This window comes from Equus przewalskii, chromosome 8 (genome assembly GCF_037783145.1).
Source record: "Equus przewalskii isolate Varuska chromosome 8, EquPr2, whole genome shotgun sequence".
Classification (NCBI taxonomy): Eukaryota; Metazoa; Chordata; class Mammalia; order Perissodactyla; family Equidae; genus Equus; species Equus przewalskii.
The window spans coordinates 54,269,497-54,280,257 of record NC_091838.1 but is presented as its reverse complement, the minus strand read 5'-3'; positions in this window follow the sequence as shown (position 1 = coordinate 54,280,257).

Below are 10,761 nucleotides of genomic sequence, written 5' to 3'. Positions count from 1 at the left end.
TCTAGATCTACCTGCCAATTTGTAGAAAATAAAGGGGATGGAGGAACAAGTTCTGTGGCACGACGGGCACATAGGCAGAATGGGAGGGGTGTAGGGATTCTACAGGAAAAACCAGCTGGTGTCTTTCTTCAATAACCATAGGAAAGAGAGGGAGGGAGAGAGAGAGGAAATGAGAGGGAAGGGGGAGAGAGGGAGGAAGAAAAATTGCAAGTAAAAAAAGAGATGTAAAAGAAACCTATGTATAAAAAGAAAATAAAAAGACATATCAACCAGTTACAATGTATAGACCTCATTTGGATCCTAATTCAAACAATAAACTACTAAAAGAAATACCTTCATGACACAATTGGAAATATTTCAACATTTTCTGGATATTTATGATATTAAAAATCATTTTCTGGGATGATATTGTGGTTATATTTGAAGGAAAATCTGTATGCAAATATACACTTATACATAAAAACACACACGCACATTGAAATATTCACAGATGAAACTATATGGTATCTGGAATTTGCTTCTAATATTTTAGAGGTGGGGAGAGCAAAGAGTGTGGATATATTGACAAAACAATACTGACCACGAGTTGATAACTGCTGAATTGTTAAATTTGGGTGACGCACACTGTCTCATTTGTACTCACCAGATTTTAATTTATGAAGGTGACTGAGTGCTAACACAGAGAGGCTAATGCCATTGACAGAAGATTTTCATTACTTACATTTTCTAAGAGGAGGGGGCACACCATGCCAAAAAGGGCTACAGGGGAAGCATCAGGGTGTTCAGGAGGCAGAAGACAGGAGCAAGGGCAAAGGCTATGCCAGAGTCTTTATTGGGGTTTCTGCAAGAAAGGCAAGGCAGGGCAGAGTAAACAGTTTAGGACTGGTCAGTTTGAATAATTCTGGTAGACTTTGGATTCTAGGCATGGTCTCTAGTTGCTGAGTACCTGGCCTGGGATGATTTAGGGCAGGGGAAATATTGGCATGTTGTTTGAGTTAGATAAGTGGTTGGCTTGTATATGAGAAGCGCACTCCCAAGTAAGTTGTTTACTATCTTTAGGAATTACTTGGTTCTGGGAGGGGCAATCTCTCCCAGGTCTGCAAGGCACCCGAATACCAGGGCATCAAGAATACAGAAGAGGAAATATACTTAACACAATTGGCCCCCTGATGAATGGATGTGATTAGACAAATATAGACTCTAAGAAAACACGTACGTGAGGTACATTACACTGTTCTCTCTAGTATTATATATGTTTGAAATTTTTCATAATGAAATTTTTTTTTGAAAAACTGGAAAGAACATTAAACAGTGTGAATAGGTTGTTTTCCCAAAGAAAACCACAACAATATCACCCATTTCACATGATTTTTCAGTGTGGCCTTCCTACTCTTCTTTGAGGAGGTGGAGTCTATTTCCTCTACCATTGAATTTGGGCTAGCCTTAGTACCTCTTATGACCAGTGGTAGATGTAATGCTTTGACTTCTGAGGCTGGGCCTTAGAAGTTATACATCTTCTATTTTTGCTTCTTATAATGGACCAGCTGGGAATTCAGCCACTCTGATGTGAGGCAGCCCAAGCAGCCCATGGAGAGATCTGTGTGGAGAAAAACCAAGGTCCCTGACAACAGTCTCAGCAGAGTCCCCAGCCAGGAACCAGCAGTAACTGCCAGCCTTGTAAGTGAGACCATTTTAGACCTCTAGTCATCCCAACACCCCCACTGACACCATGACCCCTGACAAAGAAGAGAAACTACTTTGCCAGTCACTGCCTGAATTCCTGACTCACAGAATCATGAGCAAATAAACAATTTTTGTTTTAAGCAATTAAGTTTGAGGTAATGTGTTACATAGCGATGAATAACTGATTTAAAAATATAAGAATATCTTACAGAGGTCATTATTTCCTCATGAGAAGAAAATAAAGAACTATAATATAGATGTAATCTTTAAGCAAATGAATGAAAATAAAGAAGTATTTCATTTAAATGCCAAAAAAAAATTGATTTCATGATTCATGAAATTAAAAAATAGTGCCTGAAGTAATGCAAGGCAGATGGTCAATGAGTGGTTCAGAGTTGAAAATACCTCCGCATTTTTAGAACAGCAAGGTCTATTTAGCTGGAGTAAATAGTAAAATAAGAGGAGTAGCAAGAAAGTAGATGGGGGAAGGTAAATAGAGACACTAACCTTAAATGTCTCAGTTAATAGCTCAGACTTTCTTCAAAGGTAACAGGAAGTTGGCTGGAGATTCCAAGCAGGGCAGTGATATGATTAAATCAGTATTTTAATAAAAGAAGTTGTTTGAGTATGGATTGTGTCGACGAAAATAATCCATAACCAATCTATAAAGGAAAATTTGGGTGAGTTTATTCTGAGCTGTAATCTGAGGACCATGGCCTGGGGCCTTTCTTCCCAAAGGAAGAAAGGGCACCGAAGAAGGGAGGTGTACAGAGTGGTTATATACCCCCAAACAGGACGTTTCACATATGATTGAAATGTCCCTCCCACAATAGTCACAAGATTGCCCTGTCAGCACAGCGCTTGATGGACACAGCAGGTAGTGGGTCTGCTATCTCAGAGGGCATAGCAGGAGGCAAGTCTATTGTCACAGGTGAGCGCAGCAATCAGTTTCTAGCCTAAGGAAAGATGCTTAATCCTTAAGGAGATGCCAACGTTGGGAGGGGGAGGGAAGTTGCACCTTTATCTCAAGGGCCTTTGTTCTTGCCATAGGGAATATCTAAAGCAGATATACAATGCATGCTCAACAGCCACGGTCAGGTCCTTTTGGAAAGACAAGGTCAGGCCGAATTAGGTTTACACAAAATGGCTTCCTCATATACTCCAATATATCCTATTACTTGCCATTTTTATTTGTCAATTGGTATGAGGAAAACCTTGACACAGCAGGGCCAGTTGGGATGATTTCCAGATATGAAGTTATGAGAACTTGGACTAAGGAGATGACAATACATACAAATTCAAGAACTATCTGATGAATAATTAAGAGATGACTGGACATGCAAAGGAAATGAAGAAGTATCATCTAAAGATGATGCTGAGGTTTTGAGTTCGGATGACTGAGAAAATTGTGGTGACACTGCTGTAGAGAAGAAACTGAGATGTTCAGTTGAGAGATGGTGATGACCTACCAAGTTAGTAGAACATCCAAGTAGAAATATCCCATACTCAGTTTCTGGCAGAAAACTGAATTAAGGTGAGACATTAGCAGTCACAATATTAAGCAGTATTCCCCAAAAGGTGTTTCTCAAACACTGTTGACATGAGATGCCTCATTAAAAGAGTCTGAAGGGCCGGCCCAGTGGTGTAGTGGTTAAGTTCGCATATTCTGCTTCGGCAGCCTAGTGTTCGCACATTCGGATCCTGGATGCAGATCTACACACTGCTCATCAAGCCATTCTGTGGCGGCATCCCACACACAAAATAGAGGAAGACTGGCACAGATGTTAGCTCAGTGACTATCTTCCTCACCAAAAAAAAAAGAGTCTGAGACCAAATAAATTTGGAAAATTTTTGCTCTTTCTTGAATATTCATACTGCATGTTAGAATATTGAACACTCAGAGTGATCCGTCTGCACAGAAGCCTATATAAGTTTGCTTATGCAAAATATTCCAAACTATGGTCAACCCTTGACATAAGTTATATCATGAAACACTTAGAAAACACAGGATGACTCATCAAGAATAGACTTAATAACTAAAGCCAGATCACAGAGTCAATCCAAATTGAAAGAAAATGCTGACCCCATGGCCGAGTGGTTAAAGTTCCATGTGTTCTGCTTTGGTGGCCTGAGTTCATGGGTTCAGATCCTGGGTGTGGTCCTACTCCACTCACCAGCCATGCCATTGCTGGCGATGTCCCTCATACAAAAAAAATGGAGGCAGATTGGCATAGATGTGAGCTCAGGACTAATATCCCTCAAGCAAAAAAAGAAGAGGATTTGCAATGGATATTAGCTCAGGATTAATCTTCCTCAGCAAGAAAAGAACAAAGAAAAATAAAATTGAAAGTGAAAGTCAATGGGTTAAAAACTGAACTAGGATTGAGAAGAATCTGGAGAAGGGACTGTCTAACAAATGGAAGATGATCATGGAAGTTTAGTGTCAGAGAAGATCACAGAAGCCAACCATTAAGTGGGTTTCAGAAGGACAAGATGGCCATGTGTTGCAGAAATCTTAAAAAGGCCAAAGCCAAAAAGAAAAAAACTGGAAAAGATAAATAGTAATAGAGGACTAGTAAGAGGTAAAATCGTCACCTTTGAAAGATTTTTGATGGAATGGTTTGAAGGAAAATGTATGACAGAGGCTAAAGAAGTATGTTGTGAGGGACATGAAAACTATGGATAATAAATATTAATTGGCTGTCTGAAAGCGAAAATCTGATAGAAAGGAGAAGAGCAGCTCCATGTGTTGACTGTGTCAATTGAAAAATTATCAACAGTGGAAGAAATCTGTGCACGCGCAGTGAAGGCAGTCTAGGAATGATGCTGCTGTAGAGTGAGAATAATACATCTGAGGAGTAAGGAACATTTTTAGGATAAAGGTAGCAACATTAGTCTTTCTCTTTCTCTAACATGAGTAAAAAAAGACAAGAGATGCCAAAAGAGGGCTAAATGGGTAAAGATGGAAGAGAAAAACTATTAAGGGCCAGGAATGTTGGGTGAAAGGGGCAGATAACAAGGGAAGAGGCTGGAGTTAGAGAAGGAGAAAAGCAAATGCATGCCCTCTTGAAAGAGGCTACATTAAGGACAGTAAAATCTGGGAGATTGAGGAGATAATTTAGGTAAATATCGAATATAAAATGGAAAGGAATATAAATATATATTTTAAATAAAACATATTCCTTAATATACATAACATGGAAAAGTTTGTAAAGGATGGTATGATCTGTCCCCTTATTGTTTATTTATCAGTTTACTTTAATTGCTTATTAGAGATAAGACTTCCCACTAAACTTTAAGTTCTGTAGGGCAGGCCTTGGTCTGTCATGTTCGTTTTTGTGCCATTGATGCCTAACAGTGCTTGGCACATAGTAGGTGATTGGTAAATATTGGGTTAAAATTTAAAAGATGTGCCTTGGTCCAGGACACAGAGTGGAAGTGGGGGCACAAATGATAGCAACAAATACCTTATGATAGTAGAAGAGAAAGTCTAGGTTTGTGAGTGGGAAAACTGTCCTAATTAACATTTATGAGTTATGAAGTTAGACATTACCTCTCAGATCATCTAATCTTGATTCCTATTTCCAGGGAAGGCTCATTTAATTGCCTAGCCTTAAGAAAAAACTCAACCAAGACAAACTCATAATACCAAAAAAAGCCTATATTTTAATCATCATTTGGGTTTTTGCCATTACCAAAATATGGAGATTATAAATATAACTGCAAGCTTTTCCCCTTCACAGGTCATTTCTATTTTCTACTAGTTGCTGCATCATCAATCTTTTCAAGTCATCATTCAAATAGTGCTTGGTCTCTCACTCTCCACTCCAAAGCCTTCTCCAGATACACCCAAAATACAAGGCCCACTGTAAGAATTGTAAGTTTTAAAACACCTTATGAACATGAGATGAGGTGGAGAGCAGAGGCATTCATGTAATACATTTCAGTTGTGCCCACAGGTCTTAGTGTTTCTGACTTAAGCAGTTGACTCCTCTTTTAAGACCAACAAAGTAGTGCAGTATGTAAGAAAAAGCATTAACTTTAGGATCAATGATCCAGATTTGGTTTTGAATCCCAAAGCCATTGACTTGCTTACTACGTGAATCTAGATAAATTTTTCAACTTCCTGCAATGGGGATGATAATAACTTATAGTTTCAGGGTGGTTTTGAAAATTATAGATGTCTATAATGTACCTGGTACAAAGCAGATGCTCAGTAAAGAGATGCTAGAAATATTTTTATCCAAATACTCTGTTTTGATAGCCAAAATACTACAATTAGGGCCACAGTAAAACGTAAAACAAAAAGTAAGTCTCTGGGTATGGCAAATGAAAAAGTGCAGTGAAGATGAGTCTAAATACAGAAAATTGCTCAAAAGTCTATACAAAACAGTTAGATCCCACATCTCCTTCTCTACCATAAACAGCAAACGGTAGTCTTCTTCATCTCCAGTAGAGGACTGAAGGTATTTCTCTGAAGGTCTCTGGAGTAGGGGATACCACAGACATTGGTCTCCCTAATATCACACTAAAAATGTGGAGATTAAATCAATGTTTACATACTGAATATTGAGATGTCCTGCCTTCTTCCCTCATTCAGTTTTCTCAACACTGACAGCCAGGTCTCTACCCCGCAGACAAGAGATTGGAAGTTTTCTTTAGACAATGTGACCAGCCCCAGAGGAAAGACTAAAGATACCGAACATCAGAAATTCAATGACAGGGCAGACTACCAGTATTGAGGCCCACAATTGACAAGCACCATCCACACACTCAAACTTGATCTGGTTTTCAAGGCCCCTCTCTTAAAAAAAAGAGCAAGCAAGGATTACCAGACAAATAAACAAAAAAGCAACATAGAAGAAATGGAGACTATTCAGAGAGAAGAAAATTTCACTAAAGTCATTTTAAGAGATGAATATTATAACCATGAGGCAAGGTCAGTATGTTATTAAAAAAAAGGGAGGGGAAAGCACTCAGAATTTTTCTTAAAGAGCTTTTGGAATTTAAAAAGATAGCAGGAATCAAAAATGCAATAGAAAGCCTGGAGAATAAAACTGCAGAAACTATTCAGAGAATAAAAAGACAAACAGAAAATAGGAGAGGAAAGATAAGCAAATAGAGAACCAATCTAGGAAGTCCAATACTCAAACAGGAGGATTTCCAGAGAGAAAATGGAAAATACAGTAGAGGAAATCAACAAAGAGCAATCAAAAAATTTTCCCAGACTGAAGGACATGAGTTTGCAGATGGAGTGGGCCTGCTGAATGCATATACCTTGGCACATTAAAAAAAAAAAAGACATATCCAAATTAACATCTACTTTCATGCATTTTCTGAATACTGGGAGCAAAGAGAAAATTCCACATAAGATACATAAAAGAGTCAGGTATCGAAATGGCTTTGGACTTCTCAACAGCAGCCCTGGAATCTAGAAAACACTGAAGCAATGACTTTAAAATACTGATATTCCTAATCCAGAATTCTATACCCTGACAAACTGCTAATCAACTGTGAGGAGAAATAAAAATATTTCAGACATCTAAAGTCACAAAAATTGAGCTTCTGTGAACTCCTCAGCAAACTGTTAGAGGACACATTTCACTAACCAAGAAAGAAAAGATACAGGATATAGGAAAGAAAAGATACAGGATATAGGAAAGAAAAGATACAGGACATAGTAAAGTAAAGATACAGGCTATAGAAGAAATACAGGATATTGGTAAAAGTCAAACAACTCCAGGAGAGACTTCCTCAAGAAAGATGAAACTGGTAGAATACCTAATATGTCTGGATGTATTTAAAAGTATATAAAGAACTAAAAGTGGCTGAAATTGAATTGTATATTTTATTATACATATATATTTGATTATAAATATACTAACCAAAGCATTATATATACAAAATCACTAATCAAACAAAAAAGACAATAAACTCTAATAAAAGAAAAGTAAAATTAATCTCATTATACTATGTGGCTCAGCAGGAAATGTTTACCTAGTTATAAGAATGCAAACAGTGAGAGTTGACCTAACTAAACCTGATATAACCATTTTGGAAGGAAGAGAGTACAGGGGATAAGTAGGGGATAGAGATGGAGGCAATAGGGTGAATGGTTTCCAAATAAAAACGAATGCTAGATTCTCACCTGGAGGGAGATGACATGAGATAATATTTAAAATTGAAAAATCAAATGTAGCAATAAAACCATGTTATCTGAAAATGTTCAGGTAAATTTTAAATAGTGAAAAGAAATAAAATGTTTGCTTCTGGGAATTAGAAAGAGAGGAGCAGTAAGGGAGAGGGGAAGTGTTGCTTTATAGAATATTTAACCTTCAAGTTAACTCTCCATGTGCATGCATGTTTTGAATAAAAATCTAAAATATAAAGAAATTAAGAATGGAAAAAGAAACAGCTAGCCAGCTAACTTAAGATCGCTCATTGTAGGGGGTCTGGCCTAGCAGCACAGAGGGTTTGCACATTATGCTTTGGCAGCCTGTGCTTTGCTGGTTCGGATCCTGGTGCAGACCTATGCACTGCTTGTCAAACCATGCTGTGGCAAGCGTCCCACATATAAAGTAGAGGAGGATGGGCACAGATATTAGCTCAGGGCCATTCTTCCTCAGCAAAAAAAAAAAAAAAGGATTGGCAGCAGAAGTTAGCTCAGGGCTAATCATCCTCAAAAACAAAAAAGATTGCTCATTGTAATAATTTTGATGTTATCCTCTTCTCCCATGAAGAGTAATAGGAAGGTAGCTGGCTTTTACAAAGAGGTGGCTATTTTGACAAATTATGTAAACGGTGCTCTAGAAAGAGACAAAGAATGAAATATAGACTCATTGAAATTCTCTGCATCTGTGTGTGGGAAGAGAGGGCAATAGCCCTAGGGACATGGACTGTCTAAAAGTGTATTATTCCTATCAATAGTTTCTGATGAAACAAATAAAAAAGACAGACACACAGTGAGATAATATTTAATAATCTACAAAGTTTCTAGAAGCATTGTTCAATATTAATTTTTAGGTTACACTCCCACATATTTCTTTGATATTTAGATTGAACTGAATTGAATTCAGTGAAATGTCAAACATAACACATGAGTGCCATGATTTTGTTTGGTCATACTTAGAAAGGACAGTTATTATTAAGCATCAAAACTCTTTAGGTTTACAAATTTTGTGATTTTTTATGATTTTTCTTTAAAGTCAAGCAATTTGTAAAAAGAGGTTTATAGATGTTTATAATAGAGCTAACTAATAAAGACAGTACTTAGCTTTTATGGCATATTTTTCAAAACTTTAATGATTAAATAGTTCCCATTAAAAATAAAATACTGTCTACTTTTTGTTGTGAATTAAGGATATCATATATATAAAATCATTTTAAAAATTATCAAAAACCTTTATCATAAAGGCTGATTGTTTTGCCTGCTCCAGCCTAAAAAGATCCAGGAGGAAAATACAATAAATGTTCTTATATCCTGGCAATTTTCTTATCATACCTGCTACTTATATTTGGTGACATGTATATTAATTAAGATATAAAAAAGTCTTTACAAATAAAATTTTTTTAAATTAGAGACTTTTTTGAAACTCAGAACCTGAAATAATTTGTCTCCATATGTGTAGGTATGTATGTACGTGTATAGGATATAATTAGAATTATCTTTGAATTACTCAGTCCATTTTTAACTTTTGTTCAAATCAGAAATTGAAGAATAGAATGGTTTAGTGGTTCTCTAATCTTAGTATGACATAGCTGATTGGTGGAAAAGCAGTGATAAAATATTAGTCTGCTGATTCTCAATTCCATTCTACTTCCATGACATCAGTTGTAAAAGAAATTCAAGTTTTGTTAATTTTGAAATAAATGAAATTTTTTAAAAAGCATGATCTACTTATGATGAAAATAACAGAAAGGAGAAACAAAAGACTTACAAATTATTCAATCAGAGTTGAAAGAGAAGAGATTTGTTGAAGAAAATGGGAAAAATTTGGTAAGACTTTGTACAGATTGGGAATATATTCCCATCAGATTTCCTCTACATCTATTTAACCTTAAATAGAGTATCTATAAAAATAGCTCTCCCCACTCTTCAGTCTTTGCAACATGTGCAACATGAGAGAACTCTAGAAGAAAGCCACTGTCTTTTTGGCCTAAGAATGTAAAGAACTGAGTTTGGGACTGCTGAGCAGGTAAAAATCTAGGGGGAAATCCCAAAAAGGAAGGAGCTACTGAGCGAGAAGCCCCAAAATCTGCATATAAACTCCCCTCAGATTGTTGATTGACTGCCTCCTCTGTGAATGTGCCATTGATAATCCTAGGAGCCTAGCAGAAGATAACAGCTGGAGAAGGCTCCAAGAGCTAAGCCAAGATTTGAGCTGCTGCCTGCCATAGGTAAGTCACACTTTGGAGTTGAAATCCAACTAAATCAGAAGGGCTCAGTAAACACCTGGGGCTTTCCATAAGTTAGGAATAAAGACTACAACATCAAAACTAAAGCATAGGCTTGCCCTAACAAAGTAAAAACCAACCCAGCTTCCCCACATTGAAAATGAACTATCTGTAACTTAATTGCCCACTAGAAGAAAACTCAACACTTTTCGGAGGAAGATCCAGAGACTCTGCAATGTGTTACCCAAAGCACAACGATAAAAAATTACTAGAAATGGAAAAATGTGACTTACAGTCAATAGAAAGAGCCCAACAAAGGATCTAGGTGTTAGAGTTGGCAGAGAGAGACTTTAAAATAACTGTGATAAATTTGTTTAAAAATGTGCAAGAAAAGATGGATATAACATATAAAGAAGTGGGTAATGGGGAATAAAGATTAGAAAAGCAGAAATGAAACTGCCTTTATTCACACACAACATAATTCTACAATTCTCCAAAAATCTATTAGCTCCAATAAGTGAATTCAGCAAGGTTGTAGGATATAAAGTCAGTATTTCTATGTGGTTTCAACAAACAACTGGAAAATAACATTAAAAACCAGATACCTTTTATAATAGTGTCAAAAAACATTAAATACCTAAGAATAAATTTATACAAAGGACCTAGAATAGCCAAAATAATCTT